This window comes from Wolffia australiana, chromosome 5, assembly GCF_029677425.1.
Source record: "Wolffia australiana isolate 7733 chromosome 5, ASM2967742v1".
In the NCBI taxonomy this organism is placed as follows: domain Eukaryota; kingdom Viridiplantae; phylum Streptophyta; class Magnoliopsida; order Alismatales; family Araceae; genus Wolffia; species Wolffia australiana.
In genome coordinates, this window is record NC_135839.1 from 18,252,995 (window position 1) to 18,267,311 (window position 14,317).

At 39.9% G+C, this 14,317-nt stretch overlaps 2 long non-coding RNA genes across 2 annotated transcripts; one reads left to right on the top strand and one right to left on the bottom strand.

Moving 5' to 3' along the window:
* Positions 1-8,346: 8,346 nt before the first annotated feature.
* Positions 8,347-12,998, bottom strand: LOC144703802 (uncharacterized). The gene is made up of 5 exons (XR_013581631.1): positions 12,859-12,998; positions 12,624-12,737; positions 11,333-11,434; positions 8,904-10,967; positions 8,347-8,718 (listed from the first exon to the last, which is right to left on the bottom strand). It is a non-coding gene; the product is annotated as an uncharacterized LOC144703802 (long non-coding RNA).
* Positions 12,999-13,071: 73 nt separating this feature from the next.
* Positions 13,072-13,682, top strand: LOC144703801 (uncharacterized). The gene is made up of 2 exons (XR_013581630.1): positions 13,072-13,290; positions 13,401-13,682. It is a non-coding gene; the product is annotated as an uncharacterized LOC144703801 (long non-coding RNA).
* Positions 13,683-14,317: the final 635 nt, after the last annotated feature.

Genomic DNA, 14,317 nt, shown 5'->3' on the forward strand with positions numbered 1-14,317 from the left:
GGGGACGATTCCTATCACGGCCCAAGGTTCTTTGCTCATGTGGATAGAAATTGTCTCGACGATTCCTATCACGGCTTGGCATTCTAGCCTCGGGAGGAATCAGATCGTCTCGTTCGGGATGATTCTGATTACGACCCTCGGATCTATTCTCGGGTCGATAGGGATCATCGGGTTTGTGATGATTTTTATCATGATCCCGAGGTCTAGGTTCAAGCGGGTATGGGTCTTCGTGATCACGGCGATGCCTATCATGACCTCGATTCTCTAATCGGTAAGTTTGCTCACTAACCGCATCGATAGAATTGGTTAGACGGTTGTCCATGTTGGTTAATCGTGTGTTTACGTCACAAAAACCATTCTGGACAGAGTCTAACATGCGGTCAACATCCCCACGTGAGGAGGATGATGGAGCAGGTGGAGACGAATCTTAGATAGGGACAAAGACCTCACGACTATCAAGGGATGTTTCATTCATTGGAGCAGAGACGCGTTTGAATGAACGCATATGTGATGATGAATGAATGACGTCTATGACTGCGGAGTAGGTAGGCTGACACAAGTTAGGCTCTGATACCAATTTGATGCAGGATGACTAGATGTGACGGAGCTAGGTGATGACAGGAACTAGATCCTAAGACAACTAGGGGTGATGGGATAAAACATACCACAAATCACACGGTCGAGTTTGAAAGGTAAATCCGGTGAAAATACTGATGGTGCAGCCCCTCTCCTCATCGAGGGTAGGAGTACTGTCTTACAACCCCCGTGGTGATGCAAAGCACCAAAATCAATAACTTCGAACGGGCGATTGCTAGAAGATTCGAAGGCCTACTCAATCTATTTGCTTGAAGATTCAAAATCCAAATCTAATCCGACGGCGGCGGATGAACACTCGAAGAATACTGGACGAAGAACATGACACCAAAGAGTGTAGGAGTACCTCGGCACTCGATAGTGCATCAAGAGGCTGCGGGGAGTCCTTGATGAATCATTGACGAGTACGGGGCTGGACAGCAAGGTGAGCGCGAGGGCGTGGGGGAGCGACGTAGTGGCTAGGGTTGGGTGGGGTGGCGTGAACGACTGACGATGTGGAGAGCGGTCTGCGTGGTAGGTTACTGATGCTGGCGGCCTGCCCGGCGAACACCTGTGTGGGACAGGTGTCTGTGTAGGCGGACGCCTGCGTGGGGTGGGCGCCTATGCGGGCGGGCGGCCTGTGCAGGCGGGCGCCTGTGCAGGCAGGCGCCTGCGCAAGGCGGGCACCTGTGCGGGCGAGCGACTGTGCGGGCTGGCGCGTACGCGAGGTGGGCGCTTGTGCATGTGGGCGCTTGCGCGAGGCGGGCGTCTATTGGGGCAAGCGCCTGCGCAGGGCGAGCGCCTGTGCGGATGGCCTAGAGCGGGGCAGCGACCAAGGGGGGAGGCAAGGCGACGGTCTAGGGCACAGGGAGGTCTGGACGCGGGGCAGTGGCCAAGGAATAGGGGCGCGGGTGGCCGGAGCGCAGAGCGCGGCGGCGATCAGCGGCGGTGGTGATCGACGGTGGCGGCAACCGGAATGGGATGGGAAGATAGGGCAAGCCTTCCAAGGAGAGAAAAACTTCAACTCTTGAAATAGACTCGCTAAGTGTTCTTTTGCAACATTGACCTATATATAGGCCTTGGAGGAAAGAGAAAATAAGAAATAAAATAACCGTCAAGGACAAGGCGATGTGATAACTCATCACGTCATGAATGGTTCTGCAGTTGTCGTTGGCGATGTGTCATGATGCAGGATATGTCCTGCGTAAGTGGAGGTGTTTCCGTCGTTAGTGCGTTGATGTGGTCGTCATCATGGCGGTTCTTCAGTTGACGTTGATGATATGTTAGGATGCAAGGCGTCTCGGATGACGGTGGCTGCGCGTCTGAAGATGGTGCATTGACGTCGTCGCCATCAAGTTGTCACTTTCAGGCTGAGCTTTTGGTCATAGTCAAGTGTTGGTTACGTGCCGAGAATGCTCAGTTGTGCAATGGAGACAGTGCCAATGACTTTTCTGACGATGAAGACTAGTGTAAGTCATTACTCTTACTTTACTTCTATCAATCCAATCTTCTAATGTAATTTTATTGGTCAATGTTTTGCATCAGCGACGATCTTGGTTGGGAAAATTGTCTCTTCCATTCTTCTTCCCCAAGTGCAGGTGCATTTTTTTGAGACTCGCATATTGTTTTATTGTCTATAGTTTCTGTCCGAACATGAGGTAAGATTTTATTGTATGTTCATATGAAGAACAAAAGGGATTAATGATCGTTACACCTGCTAGACTTGGCTCTTTCATGGATGCCTCTTTCCTTCTAATCTTTGGGTTGTATGTAACTTTTCCCTTCCATTTTAGGATTTACGTAGATCAGTGTTGGCGCCTTGCATCTGATATGAGCATTTATGACAATTCTTGCATGATAAGGATAATTTAATGTTATTTGTAAATTCATAATCATCAAAATATCTTTGGGTATTTATTTCAATTCATGTCAGTGGGGAAATTCTGGTGTTTATCATTATGCCATTTTACTGTAATTTAGCCGAGTCATCCCAATTAATATTTGAATTAAAGTTTAGTTTCTCTCGTGGCACTTCAGGTAATTCCCCATTCCAGATATTGGAAGACCTTTGGCAGTCCATTTCTTTAAGGTTTCTTGGTTTTCCCTATTCTCATATGAGAGCACAAAGAATATATACATACCCTGGATAAATTTATAAACCAATGACCTCACCGTCTAGTTCTGGATCCGCCCTTATCTCAGTGCTTCACAGATCATTTTATTTCTCACTAATTTACGGTTATATCATTCAATTAATTAGCTGTATATTCCCCCAGATCGGGGGGACATGTTATTTTGGAATGGTTTAAGTGCATCAAATTAAGCATTCATAGTGGGTTTAGAACCAACTGTTCATTATCTAATTTTTATTTCTGTTCTAAATAGACAAAGGCCTGAAGCAATGAAGAGGATGAGACTACAACAAGGTCACCGGCAAGGATCTTCTAAAGAGGATACCATTCCATCCCTTTAGTGACAAAGCCTTGCCCAGACTGCTGTGTAGAAGCAGTTGATTAATTTCTAGGATTTGCTGTCGCAGTGAGTTCTTTTAGTGTGCTGTGTAGATGCATTTTTTTAATGTCGCTGGCCTGCTGTGTAGAATCATTTTTTTGCATTTCTCCAAAAAATGGATGGTACATTTGTGAGCTCGTTAACACTATTACTGCAATTTTATTAATTTATTTTTTTCATTTATTTTCTTCATGTCCCAATTCGATTTCATAATTGCTACCCCATTTCTTGATATTGATTCAACTATGTTTTTCTTAAATTATTGAGAATTTTATTGATAAATATTTTAACAGGTTTCATAAAGATTTTGTCATGGACTGAAGTTATAGGGACGTTACCCATGCATTCCATATTAAACCATAAGTCAGTAAATACAACATTTTTCCAACAGTATATTAATTTATTAAATTATTATATTCATGATTATCTTTATTAAATTGTAACTATAAATTTTTAATTCCTAAACAAATTATTCAATTCTATTAAAGAATGTGTCAATAAATCCTTAATTTCTCCATCAATAAATTAATTACTAAAATAATTTCTTTCACTCCCCGGAAAAAAAATTAATTACTTAAATGTATTTTAAAAACAATTAAATGTCTTAACTTTTCTGTCAACAAATTAATTATTACATTCAAAATTTCACATTCATACAATTAATTATTAAATTCTTTACAATAAAAAACTCACTAAGTATTAAAATTTTCAATTAAGAACATAATTATTAAATTATTTATATTCCCAATTTTACCGCATTACTTTGATTATCACATTATATTAAACCATAAGTCACAAAATCCTTCATTTTTTCATCAATATACTAATTTATCAAATTAATATATTCATAATATATTATGAATTTTTAATCCGTAAACAATTCTTCAATTCTATTAAAGAATGTGTCACTAAATCCTTATTTTTTAAAAAAATTATACACATTTCCCCGGCAACAAATTAATTATTGAAATGTATTTAATAAAAATAAAATTTATATCATTTTATGTCCCTAAATTCATTAGAAAAATGCATTAAAATTTGACGTCCATGACGGAACTTTCGTCACGTCACGCGTCCGGGCTATCCCGTCATCGTCACGCACAGCCCGTCATGCGTCACCGTCACCGTCATGCCCCATGCATTTTGTCACCGTCACCATCACGTGACTGCCACGATGACGTCTGACGTGACGGATGACTTTTGATGATCCCTACCTTGGGGAGGCAGTGTAAACGATGAAAGAAGGAGATAGAGGAGAGGAGTAGAGAGAGGAGGGAAACGAGATACACCAATGTAGGTGATTAGAGGATCGTTGTTATTCCGCGCTTAATTACATTGGTAGAGTTACATATGTGAATCGATTACAACAGACATAATAGACATATGTGAATCGATCGTGACCGTTGGTCTGCAATCTAATCTTGTCTGTCATAACGGACATATGCGAATTGATCGTGACCGTTGATATGTTCCTATCTGCGATTTAATCCTATCCCTCTATCTTTCCATCCTAATCTATGTTTAATCCTATATTTAATCCTAACCTCTATCTCTCTAACAAGTATAGAATACTTATTGATTTAGTACTATCTAATCTTAGTTGAGTCCCTGTCGCTGGTTGTTGACTGTAGCGCGTTTTCTGACTCCTCAACAGGCAGAAGTTAATAAACTCTTACAAACCCTGATAAAATGTGCAAATCCACCCTCCCAAAAAAAATCCCATCAAGCTGATCAAATAGTTGATGGATGGTCGTGAGGGGGTTGGGCCCAACTGTAGGTTTGTCCTCAAAAACTCTGAAATCCTTGCGCCAGATGCTCAGCCATACTCAATGCAATGAAGATAGTCTTTACTGAGACGCAAGGAGAATGAAAATTAAAGTAAGATGATGAATGAGGATCAAGACCAATAGAAATGATAATGTAGGATAGAGAGTGTGTGCATGATCTTTACTGGACACTGGGCCATGAGATGAGCAAGTAATAAGCCCTTGTTCCATGGGCAAGGACTCTTTGAGAACAGTCAGAGGAGGGTTGGGAAAAGCCATGCACACAAGGCCTTGCAGATCCTGGCTCACAATTTTAGGACAGAAGTATGAAATTAAGGATGGAAAAAAACCACCAAACATGAGACGAATGTTAAGATACTTCTTATTACCTCCTCTTCTGCTTTGGAGGGTTCGAGAATCAGATGAAAGAACATGGATCTTTCCACGTAACAAGAACAAGAATGCAAACAACAAGAGAGAAGGAAGAAGAGAGAGGGGAAGGAGAAGAGAAGCAAGAGTGGATGAGAGCTATGCAAAAAGAGTATCAGGCACTAATGTCCAACGACACCTGGACATTAGTACCTAGAAATTCAAATCTTCATGTTATAGGATGTAAGTGGGTGTACAAATTAAAGTATAATTCTAATGGTGAAATTGAAAAATACAAGGCTCGTTTGGTTGCAAAAGGTTACAACCAGCAAGAAGGTTTTGACTTTACAGAGACATTCAGACCTGTCATAAAACACAATACTATTAGAATACTCTTGTCAATAGCTATTAGCAACAAGTGGCATATTCATCAACTAGACATTTCTAATGCATTTCTTCATGGGGAGTTACAAGAAACCAGTTACATGGAACAACCTGTTGGATTTAAGGATAGTCTGCAACCAGATCATGTATGTCTCTTGCATAAATCTATCTACAGTTTAAAACAATCTCCTAGAGCTTGGTTCACTAAGCTCGCAATGTTTCTTTGTAATGCTGGATTTACAAGATCTAAGACAGACTCGTCTCTATTTTTTAGGTTACAGAATGATCCAGTCTTTATTCTAATATATGTCGATGACATTTTGATTATATGTCCCAATACGCATGAAATTTCCAAACTTGTAAATTGTCTAAACTCTAAATTTGCTATTAAGGATCTAGGAGCTGCTCATTATTTCCTTGGCATTGAACTTGTTAAACATGAAAATGGCTTTCTCTTGTCTCAATCCAAATATATTGCATCGATTCTTCATCGTGCCAACATGCAGAATTGTAAGCCCTCCAACATTGCATGTGTTGTCTCCGCAACTACAAATGATGAACAATTGTTCTCGGATCATACCTTGTATCGTCAAATTGTGGGATCTCTGCAATATCTCACAATTACTCGTCTAGATATTGCCTTTTCCATAAACAAAGCCTGTCAGAGGATGCATGCACCTACCAATAATGATTGGCAAGCATTAAAAAACCTTCTGCGCTATCTAAAGGGGAGTATTTTGTATGGGTTGCTTGTTCATCAACATTCTGACTTGTCTCTTAGTGCTTACAGTGATGCAGATTGGGCAGGAGACAGTTTGGATAGGCGGTCAGCAGGTGCATTTTTTATTTACATTGGACGAAATCTTGTTTCCTGGTGTTCTAAGAAGCAACCTACAGTGGCACGATCGAGTACAGAGGCAGAATATAAGGCATTGGCAAATTGTGCATCTGAAATTTTATGGATACAATCTCTTCTGAAAGAGATTGCTCTCACACCACCAAGTCCACCGGTGCTCTGCTGCGACAACATTGGCGCCACATATCTTGCAGCAAATCCAGTGTTCCACGCGAGGACTAAACATATCGAGATTGACTTCCACTTCGTACGGGAGCAAGTTGCCAGCAAAAATATTCAAATTCGATTCATCAGAAGCGACGGTCAAATTGCATATGTTTTGACCAAGCCCCTGCCCAAGTTACGGTTTGATTTGCTCAGAGACAAGCTCAAAGTCGTTGAGTCTCCGCTGTTGAGCTTGATGGGGGGTGATAAAGGAGTTGAAAAACTCGGCGCCCTGGCAGCATTGGGCGCCAGATCAAGCTCCAGCTGAAGTAGTTGCATAGGACTTAAATACGATTAGTTAGTAAGAAGAGGATATACATATACTCGTTATGAGATCTTAGCTGATACGATTCAATATAAGAAAATCTAGTGTTTAGGATCAAAGATAGATAGGATACATCTAGCGGCTAGGATTCAATATAGTTAGGATACATCTAATGGTCAGAATTAAATTTAATATAGCCGTTATATTTAGTTATAACGACTATAACTTGTTTTAGGTAGTTACTATAATTAACTATTAGTAAATCATTATAAATATTCAACCAATTGTAAGTTCACATTTTGCGGATAATACGATCTCCAATCTCTCCACTCTGAGTCTTTGGATGCGACAGAGAAGGTCGTGGGTTCTGACAGGTTATTTAAGCTTGAGGTAAGACAATGTGGTAACGGATGCTTGATAAACACATTACTATTACCACCCACGTCCTGACTAGTTTGTTGATAGATCTTTTGAAGAGGTTTTGTCTTCATAAGGTCATTTGGCTCGGGGGTGTAATCGAGTGTAGGGAGTATCTCTGGATATTCCCTTAACAACGATTCGGATTTTTTAATACAGTTGATGGAGTCTGGAATGAAGACTCTGGAGAAATTGGAATTGGAGAGTTTTGAGAATTTGCTGTAGAAAGACATGGAAAATAAGTTTCAGGAGTATTTGAGAGTGATCTATCTATCACTTTATCATCATCAATGGAATTAGGAGAAACATTATGAAAGACAAATTGACAATGCTCTCGATTGGACTCAGATATACATGGGCTAGATCCCAATATACCAGGATGATTGTTGAATGTAATGGATGCAAAGGGAAAACTAGTTTCATAAAAAATTTCATGCGGAGAAAAAAAAATTTCCAGAGTTCAAAGAAAAACATCTATAACCTGTGTGCAGAGAACTATACCCCATGAAAATACATTTTTCTGACCTGAAATCAATCTTGTTAGAAGCATAAGGTCGTAGATAAGGATAACATAAACATCCGAAAGTTCTTAGAATAGAATAATTTGGCATTGTTTTGAACAAAATTTCGTAAGGAGATTTGTTTCTTAACACAGGAGTTATCAGACGATTAGTTAGGAATGCTGCTGTAGACACAGCTTCATCACAGAACTTCTGTGGCATATGAGCTGTTTTAAGAAGAGAAAGCGCAGTCTCTACTAGATGTCTGTGCTTTCTTTCAGTAGTGCCGTTTTGTTCTGGAGTATGGGGACAGGATACTCTGTGTACTATCCCTTGTTGTTTTAAGATTGGATGGATACCTTTGTATTCTCCACCCCAGTCAGACTGAAAATACGTAATTTTGGTATTGAATTGTTTTTCAACCCGTGTTTGAAATTCTTCAAATATTTGAAGAAGATCATTTTTGCGCTTGAGGGGATACAACCAGGTATATTTGCTGAAATCATCAATGAATATTACATAATATGAGTATCTTGAATGCGAGATAAGGGGTGATGGTTCCCATAGGTCTGAATGAACCACTTCTAGTGGTTTTGAAGAGGTATGATGAGTTGGAGAAAATGGAAGTTTATGTGATTTAGACACATTACAATCGTCACACACAAAAGAGTTATTTGAAAAAGTAGAAGGTAAACCAAAACGCTTTATAATTGTATGTAGAACACGTAGTTGGGGATGTCCAAGTTTGGAGTGCCAAACTTCAGTTGATGCCCTCTCCCCAACTAGAGCTGTCTTATTCCACTCCTGAGGATTAAGATAGTACAAGCCATCTTTAATTGTTCCCCTGAGCAGAATTCTGTGCGTGGCTTTGTCCTTCACCAAAAAACAAGACTTGTGAAATTCAACGTATACATCGTTATCCATAGTTAGTTTTCTTACAGATAATAAATTTTTAGTTATATCAGGCACATGTAAGATATCTGATAAATTCAACGTACGATTTTCAGTAGAGATTTTAGAAGAGCCAATTGAAATGATTTTCAAACCTGCACCATTACCTATTTGTAGAGAGTCATTTCCATGATATTCTTGAGGCTTGTTGATGACTTCAGGATTTGACGTCACATGATGAGTGGTGCCGCTGTCAGGGTACCACGCTTGATTTTCATCTGATCTGTAGTTAGTGATTTGAGTCACATTGGCCTCTCTATTAAACGTCGAAGCAGATGGTTTCCAGCTTGAGTTGTTTCTCTGGAACTCAGGACATTCTCTGGCTCTATGTTCATATTGGGAGCAAATTTGACACTGAAATAGTTAGTTTTCCACGATACTGATTGAACCCTCTGTTGCCACTGAAATCCTTTCTTGAACTGGAGTATTGTCCCTTCTGACTTTGCGCATTGTTGGCCACAGGTGCAAATGACTCATTCTCCTCTTCAAATCTGAGATATGCATCATGTGCCTTCAAATTGGTGATAATTTCATCAAATTTGAGATGCCCAATATTGGCATTTATGCTTACGACAAATTGGGAATAAGCAGAGCCCAATCCTCTCAAATAAGTATCAATTATGGCTGACTCATAGGGTGGCTGTCCAGCTGCATCCAAAGCTTCAACAATTGATCTAAAATATATAACGTATTCTTCTGTACTCCATGTACATTTCCTCATATTGTGAAATTTTCGCTGTAGATCCATCACACGTTCTTGATCCCATCCAGCAAACACGGACACAAGCTTTTCCCACGCCTCTCTTGCTGATCTAGCTCTGCTGATGTGTGGCGCAACTGACTCCGAAATTGTCTGATGTATGAATCCTAGTACTTGCTGATCAGTCATCCACCACTTCTTGAATGCTGGGTTCTCGACAATATTTCCTTGATTATCTGCAATGGAGACAGGTGGAGGAAGTCCTTCAATAAAACGCGTAAGATAATACCCGTTCAGAATTGGAATCATTGCGTTTTTCCACGCGCGGAAGTTTTCATTGCTGAGCTTGGTCAGCACAAGCGCTCCCATGGGAACAATCACTGGAACTTGGCCCGTGGATGTCTCAGCAAGTTCATTCGATGTTGAATTCGTTGCTGCGACAAAGCTTTCCCCGATCATCTTCTGGTGCGGATTTTCTCCACGGATCAGCAGAGTGAGAAGCTGTGGAGATCGATTTAGGCACGTCGTTTCCACGGATCCACTGAATGAGAAGCCGAGGGGATTCAAGAATTAGACGTCGTTGAAATGCAGACGCAAGTCTTGAAGATTCAAGACTCAGAGCTTTCACGCGGTGGGGAACGTCGACGTAGAGAGTCCCTTGGCAGAGAGTAGCGGAATTTCTTTCACAAACCAGCGATCGATCCGAGCTCGCCAATCGATCCTCGCTTGATCTTCGAGATGATGCCGGCAACGGGAATCTTGCCTTGTTCTTCGTTTTCCAGATCGAGCGTCTTCCGCAACAGTGCTTTCCTCCCATGAAAGAACGTGGATCTTTCCACGTAACAAGAACAATAATGCGAACAAGAAGAGAGAAAGAAGAAGAGAGAAGGGAAGGAGAAGAGAGGCAATAGTGGAGAGATTGGAGATCGTATTATCCGCAAAATGTGAACTTACAATTGGTTGAATATTTATAATGATTTACTAATAGTTAATTATAGTAACTACCTAAAACAAGTTATAGCCGTTATAACTAAATATAACGGCTATATTAAATTTAATTCTAACCGTTAGATGTATCCTAACTATATTGAATCCTAGCCGCTAGATGTATCCTATCTATCTTTGATCCTAAACACTAGATTTTCTTATATTGAATCGTATCAGCTAAGATCTCATAACGAGTATATGTATATCCTCTTCTTACTAACTAATCTTATTTAGGTCCTATGCAACTGCTTCAACTGAGCAAAATATGTTTACCTTTCTTGATATCTTCCACTTTCCTTTGATCAAGTTAGGGAATAGTGCCCTAGATTTATTTCACAATGACTTCGCCAGAGATAGGCAAACATAACTGTCAAAGAGCGACACCCTGCTTAAGAGAAACTTGACAATAACCTTGACAAGATTACTCTTAAAGACAATAACCTTAACACTTAAACGAGGATACAGCTCCACTATCACCGATAACCTGCAAAAATATAAAATAGTTCAACCAGATGATATGTAATAACACCAACAATCTAAATGAACTTACTCATTCAGATTTTCCAAATGTAAAAAAATTTAATACCTTTTTTATAAGCAATAAGCTAAAACATTTTTTCTCAAAAAAATAAAATAAAATTTTACATATAAAAAGAGAATACAAAATACGGTTTTGTAAAAGGTTTGTCAATGAAACATGATTTTCACGATGAAACATGATGTAGGACCTCTCGTTGACTTGTGTTAATATTTCACCAATGCACTAATAAAATCGAAATAAAAGCGAAAATATAAGCAAGATCACAGTGCAAAAGAAATTTAAAAAAAATAAAAAAAACTGCGCTTCACCTGAAGTATCACTAACGTCGTGGTGTTTGGATGAATCGTTAAAATGCATATACTCTGGAGGGTTTTTCCTCAAAATCATTTCATACTCGTTTTCTACTTTACCTGAAAAGTAATGCAATTTATAAATAAGAATCACAGGTGTATTTGATCAACCACGAAATTCAATATCTGATTTTTTTCCTTTTCATGAAACGAATTGATTCACCAAGTCTGACGACCAATTTCCATTGATATTTAAATTCTTCGAAGATGCAACTTCAATAATTGGAAAGAGAGAAAGAAAGAAAGAGAGATAGAGAGAGGTAGAGGTAGAAAAGGAAAAGAGAAGGATGAAGAGATAGAGAGAAATGTAGAGAGAAAGAGAGAGGGAGAGGTAAAAAAGGTAGAGAAAGATGAAGAGATAAAGAGAGATATGTGAGAGAGAGAAAGGACAGAGGGGAGACGGAGAGAAGAAAGAAAGAGAGATAAAGAATAGAGAGAGAGAGATAAAGAAAGATAGAAAGAGAAAGTGAGGCAGATAAAAAGATAAAGAAAGATAGAAAGAGAAAGTGAGGCAGATAAAAAGATAAAGAAAGATAGAAAGAGAAAGTGAGGCAGATAAAACGATAAAGAAAGATAGAAAGAGAAAGAGAGAGAGAGATATAAAGATAAAGAAAGATACAAAGGGAAAGAGAGAGACATATAAAGATAAAGAAAAAGAGAAAGAGAAAGAGAGAGAGATATAAAGATAAAGAAAGAAAGAGAAAGCGAGAGAAATATAACGACAAAGAAAGAAAGAAAGAGAGATATATAAAGATAAAGAAAAATAGAAAGAGAAAGAGAGAGAGATATAAAGATAAAGAAAGATAGAAAGAGAAAGAGAGAGATATTTAACGACAAAGAAAGATAGAAAGCGAAAGAGAGAGAGATAAAACAAAGATAACAAGAGAACGAGAGAGAGAGGAGGGAGGGAGGGAGATCAAGAAAAAAGATCCACAAAGGTGAAGGATGCAAGGAGAAGAAGAGAGAGGGAGTGGGACCGAGACACACTTCCCGGGTAGAGTTTTTCTCTCGTTCCTTTCCCTGATCTAGACTCTCACAAAAAAATATAAACAGTCGCAAACTTAAGTGACTCTAGTTCCTCTTCCGCGCTCAAAAGGCCAAAACAATAACTCATTAACTAGTGGAACAGAAGAACCCAAAATATATAATCTTTCACTGCTATAAAACTGTTTTAAAAAAATCACAAGCAGGGCCAACGAGTTTCGAAATGAATCAGAAAAATCAACCAACATGATAGCTATAAACTCACCCATCTGTCCAGTTTTCGGCTTCCAAACAACATCGATCGATGCTTTCTCAGGATTATCCCCTTTCCTCGCCCCGGCTTTTGGCCCATATACCGCAGCCAACACGATGGTGTCCACTGATTATAAAATAAAACGATTAAAACAGCTAAAACAGCAACGATACACAAGAATTCCCATCGCACAGCCAAGAACAAGAAAATAAGAAAATGGTATAGAGAAAAAAGGCTGATTTTTTACCTTGCGACTACTGCGCAGACCCATGAGCCCGATGGAACAGGTTTCGAGTACATCCAAGAGGCCTTAACTGCGTACAAGTGCGACCAACCGCCCTAACTTCCTCTGTAGTTCCCATATCTCGTCTCTCTCAACCTCACTAGATTCACCCTCTCGAGAGAAAATGTCAGCCCAATTGTACATAGACATGGTCGTTCGTTTCGTTATGTGCGAGTTATTTTAAAAAAAAAAGAAAGTCGATTCTTCCCTCTCTGAGTCAGACTCTCAGTCTCTCTTTGGCCCGTCCTTCTCTAAGTCAGAGTCATGTGATGCGAAGGCTAAGAAAAAGAGAGAGAGAAGGCTGATATCTTTCATTAACCCACGACCAGCCGAGGCTGCTGAGATCGACACTTGTCCCCACAGCGACGAGCGGCAGTTGCAAACGGCAAAAGACTGGTACTTTTCACTCGCCGACTTGCTCTATCCATCGACCCATGTAGTTATTTTTTGTTTAATTTCTCCTGGGGATGTTCGTCGCGTTGGGGGAATGGGGATCGCGGCGAAAGGAGGATGATTCTTGGGATCTGGAGCTTTCTGGGTCCTTTAGAAAGACGAGATCTTCATGGCGGAAGCAGAGAACTTGCCCCCTTTTTTTCTCTCCGGAAATGGGGGTGAAGGGGAGGTCGAATCGTGGTCGACAGTCGGGGGAATTTTGTTATCTTTGCGATGAATTTTAAATTTCGTGTTTTTTTTTGTTGGAATCTTCGGATATGGTGGGAAATCGGTTGTTCTGCGAATTGGGCTTGTTTTTGCTGATTTTGCGGTGCAGATTATTTTTTTGTTGTTGTTGTTTTTGTTCTTTGATGGTACTTGATATGATTGAAAACATAAATTTTTAGTTTCTAATAGTCTTCTTCGCAATCAGTACAGGTCTATGGAGTCATCATTCGAAGTTTCTAATAGTCCATCTGCCCATTTTTTCCTTTTCTTCTCCTGTGATCTGAATCAGGGAAACAAGAAGGGCTGGGGAGTGAAGATGAAAATAGATAGTTTACTAGAACAAGGTTGAATCAGGAACTCTAGATGAAGATAGATTAGGAAAATTTTCCATCTGGATTTCAATATCTCATCATGAACTCCAAAGCTATGGGATCTGACGACAAGGATCATCCGATATCAGGGCCTCCAGCACTAGCCAGGCAATCTTCAGTCTATGCTCTTATGTCACACGATCAAATCTCGAGTTAGGTTTCTTGCTCGGAATTGGCGTGTGCCGGCCTCAGTCTTTGGAGCAAAACACTGAGCAGCCTTGATCTCTTGCAGCGAAAGCTTGTGCAATTGCTTAAGATCGCTTGAAAGGGGTTAGAGGAGATGTTTGTGCTAAGCACCGTAAGTGAATAGGGTCATTGCATTGATATCTTAAAGAATACATCAAGATTACATGGGGAAGACGAGGGGTGTTTCAATGAACGAGACGAGGCGC